At 40.4% G+C, this 4,319-nt stretch overlaps 1 non-coding gene across 1 annotated transcript; it reads left to right on the top strand.

Annotated features, from left to right (window-relative positions):
• Positions 1–4,137: 4,137 nt before the first annotated feature.
• trnar-ccu (transfer RNA arginine (anticodon CCU)) lies at positions 4,138–4,210 on the top strand. Its single transcript has one exon. It is a non-coding gene; the product is annotated as a tRNA-Arg (tRNA).
• The last annotated feature ends 109 nt before the right edge of the window (positions 4,211–4,319 follow it).

The raw sequence follows: 4,319 nt of genomic DNA, 5'->3' as shown, positions 1-4,319 counted from the left end.
GTGTGTAGCTCAGCCCCACCCTCCTATGAACACACACACACACCTGCAGCTCTTCAAAAGATCAATGACACAGAGACAGAGAGCAGAGTGGAGGAGAGGAGAGGAGAGAGACAGAGACAGTAATGTAACCTTTGCTATGAGTCCTGACTTTCACACCCTGCATGCTGTTATTGGCTGGCAAAATAATAATAAAATACAGTCAGATAAATACACCAGCACTTACTATTAGTTGGCTATAAGTGATGATTTAAAAAAGGGATTACTTTTGTATGAGAAAATCCAGCATAGTATACCTTTAATTCCTGAAATGAAGCCACATTCAAGCCAAAATTACAGCCACATTATAAGTGAAAGCACAACATCTGTTTTTTTTATGTGTAATTATTTCTGTCAAAACCTGCTTTCAGTTTAAAAAAAACAACTGAAATTGTCTCTCGGCCTCTTCTTATAATTTACATGCACACACACACACACACACACACACACACACACACACACACACACACACACACACACACACACACACACACACACACACACACACACACAGACTTCACCTTTATCGGTCAGAGCTGATTCATGACGCAGCAACCTCACGAATCACCGTTCAAGGTTCGAGCATCTGCGGAGGAGACAGTGAACGAGATAGAGAGATATTTACTGAGCACCCGTTGAGTCAGGACCTGTCTGCTCCTTTCTCTCTTTCTTTCAATGCAATTTAATTTAGGGCTTATTTATGCGTGTTATGGTGAAAACAGAAAGTAATCTTTAAATCAGTTTACAATATAGGGCAATACAGCTAAGATATACCGTTTTTATTTCACTTGTCCTGTCCAGAATTGGCAATTGGTTGTTTTTTTGTGTCCAAGACAAATTTCTGTAATACTGCAAAATGACTGGGCAATGACTTTTAGTTTTAAAGTATCCTGCTGAATACAGTGCAATTGCAAGGTGCTATTACTCTGACAGCTGACAGCACAGCCAACAGTGTTTTCTCTCCAAGGAGGAATTTAATTTTACTCTCTCTCGGCATGGCGAATAAGGTGATATTTTATTAAAAATGTCCATGTAGGTTAATCGAGCTGATCTGTCATTGTTTATTTTTCAGCACATGCAAAAGAGGCAACTCAACTACTTTTTTAAAATGTTAAAATTTATCATTCAGCATTAAAGTAAGCATCTGTTTTTGTTAAGGATAAAGCCCAACCCAGAAGATCTTATGACACTTTTTAATGTATTTCCACAATTAATAATAATTCCTCGTAAAGAATCAACCAAGAATCTGGATGAAAAACGGGCAAGTCTTGTTTTATTGGTTTTTAATTGATCAAACAAGTGTTCATCTTGCAGAAAAACTGATGCTGAGCTCTGTGGTGCAAATGTAATATTACTGTAAGAGGCACAAACTGAGGCCAACAGTAAGATTGGGGTTAAAATTCAGACATTTCATTGCTTATTTTCTTTCTTTTTTTCCCAGAGCTAGACAATGTTTGTACACTGAGTATGACGTAAAGCTAGGAGGCATTTTTCCTAAAGTCCACAACTATGGGAATTAACCAAAGTATTTTATCCAATAGTTTACCCCTTACTAAAAACTTCCTCTTATTGGAAAATGTTCCTATAATATTAATGTGGTGCGACATAAAGTACCACAGGTAAAGCAGATTCTGTGTTAATGTGTGATATAACCTGCAGCACTATACTATAGATTAACCACACAGTACAAGACCTTTACCACAAACTACAGTGTTGTAGCACAGACTTTATAACAACTATCCATATACTGTATCTATAAGAAAAAGAGAGTGGAGCGAGGAGAGTGTCAAAAGTTAGAAGTAAGAAAAGAAAAAGGTAGAAAGAATGTTGGAGAAGAAAAAGTTAAAAGAGCAGGAAAAAGTGACACAATGAGAGTGAAGAAGACCAAACAGAGGAAGTACAATGGCTCTTTCCAAGACACGGAAATGCCATTTTAATGACAACATGATGAAAGAATTTCCATTTATACGCCCAGGTCAAGGCGATACAATGGTCCACTGCACCCTTTGTCATTCCTCTTTTTGCAATTGGCAGCGGGGGGAAAAGAACGGCCGTGGTAGAACATCAACAGACAGAAAAAGCATAAAACTTCTTTGATTGCCTGCGCTGGTTTGCCCTCTGTCTGTCACCACATTCTTCATAAAAGTTGAGCCTTCCTGAGACCGAGAAGAAAAAAAGAAAGATTTAGCTGCAATTTTGCTCATCTTCTCTTCTGCTCTTATTCTTCCTGGACTTCAAGGGCCACTGAGTGACCGTCCACATCAGACAGCTCTGTCTTATCTGTAGTGTTTCTGTGATATAGTTGTTTTTTTCTGTCAGTCATTGTGTTTCTGATAGTTTTTCGAGGACGGTTGAAGACATTTCACCTCTCATCCAAGGAGCCTCTTCAGTTCTGATTAGCTGGGAGTGAGGAGTCCAAGGTATTTAACCTCTGTGGGGTCACTGATGCCGCTTAATTCGTTAATACTCCTGGCTGGTTGTAACGGCAATCGTTTAGAGCCGTCGGAGAGTCGCTTGAGGCCAAATGTAAATGACAGTCGTTGGAACACCTGGCTGCTGTAACGAGAATCGCTAAGAGCCTCATTTACATTTGGCCTCAGTTGACTCCAATGACTGTTAATGAATGTCGTTACAACAGTCAGGAGCACTTAGCAACCGAGTGGAATCAATGACCTCAGTAGGTAACAACCCCAAAAAGTACATGAAACTGGAATTATCCGCCCTCTTTTATTATATCAGATAATAACATTGGATATTTTAATGATTCAGTGTATTGCCTGCCAAACTTGAAATGTCCCCATTTTTCATTTCAGCAATTCCGTAACTCAAAAACAATGCAATTCTAAAAAAGGCAATTTTATAAATACCAAGCCAACCAACTCACCATGTACTGAGGCTTTAAAGCTTCAGCGACTTTCCATTTTCTCACTTCACAGCTACTTAGCTAAAGGTGCTGCAAGCTAAATGCTGACTCTGTACTCAAACGGTTACAGTGTCAATCCTCTCATCACTCAGTGCCTTGAGGTGACTCCCACCAAAAGTCTGTCTTTATTAGTGTGATTAGTCTAATGGAGAATTTCCCAGCGGAGGCCTCGACGCTCAGCTTTCCCGCAGTGTTTCTGCTGCAGCTCTGAGCTCGCACACCTGATTCAATTAAGGCTTCATGAGAATGTGTCTGCCTTAATTGGATCAGGCTCTTTAAAAAATGGCCGCTGACCACTTGCATATTCAGCGCATGTTTGTGCACATGAAACACATTTTGTCCTTTGAGTTTTCACACAGTATTTTTCGATTTGCACTTAATCAGAGAAGTTGGAACTTTTTCCCCTTAAAACATTTGACACTTTTATGTTGCTTGGCTTTTTGGAGACATTCACCCGCTCTAAAATTGTCTCCCAAGAGGCTAAACATATGAGGACACATGGATGGAGAAACCAACAAAACCATGCAATGAATACAAACTGCTGTTAGGATATTCACGGAGCTCATAATGTCTCATGGTGACCGTCTGTTCCTCAAAGTTGCACAGAGGAGCGCATACTAACGAGACAAGCCTCCAACTTAGGATGCATCCTCATGGAAAGTCTGTCACCACATTTCTTCTCCCATCTATCTTTCCATTTAGGATGCATTCAGGTTTTTTTTAAATATGTAAGAAAGGGGGGAAAAAAGCAGTCACCATAGCAGTGAGAAGTTTAAAGATTCCTGCCGAGGGGTCTTTCAATTTCGGATGCAGTCTTGAAGGAAAGTGCAGTGTTTGGAGGAGAATAAAATGGGAAGGAGAATCATTCACTATCATTGTGTTGCAGGGTTTGGTGGATGAACACGCTGCGACAGGGCCGTGAATTCTCAAAAAGATATGAAGCGTTTGTGTATGTGCGTGTGTGAGAAAGAGAGAGAGGGAGAGGGCAAAAGAAACGAGGCAGAGTCAGATAAAAAAAATATGAATAAATGAATTGTGATAGTGCACTCCGACATGCCTTTATGATTCAGAGTGCATCCTCCGTCCCTGCTGCAGTTTCTGAATTTATGTGCGATAAGAGAGAGAAAGATACACTGTATGGACATGCAGACATGATGTCCAATGAAGAGTACAGAACTGCCCCAGTGGCCTAATGGATAAGGCACTGGCCTCCTAAGCCAGGGATTGTGGGTTCGAGTCCCATCTGGGGTGCTCTATGTCAGAGTGGTAGCTCATTATCCAGAGGTCAGTCTGCTCTCTGCCATATGAGGAGTTTTTTTGGTTTAATCTCCATAAAAGCACAACTTACTATTAAATGGGC

The sequence above is a fragment of the Scomber scombrus genome, chromosome 24 (genome assembly GCF_963691925.1).
Source record: "Scomber scombrus chromosome 24, fScoSco1.1, whole genome shotgun sequence".
Classification (NCBI taxonomy): Eukaryota; Metazoa; Chordata; class Actinopteri; order Scombriformes; family Scombridae; genus Scomber; species Scomber scombrus.
Note: the sequence above shows the minus strand (reverse complement) of the source record. Positions and strands in the feature narration are given on the sequence as shown.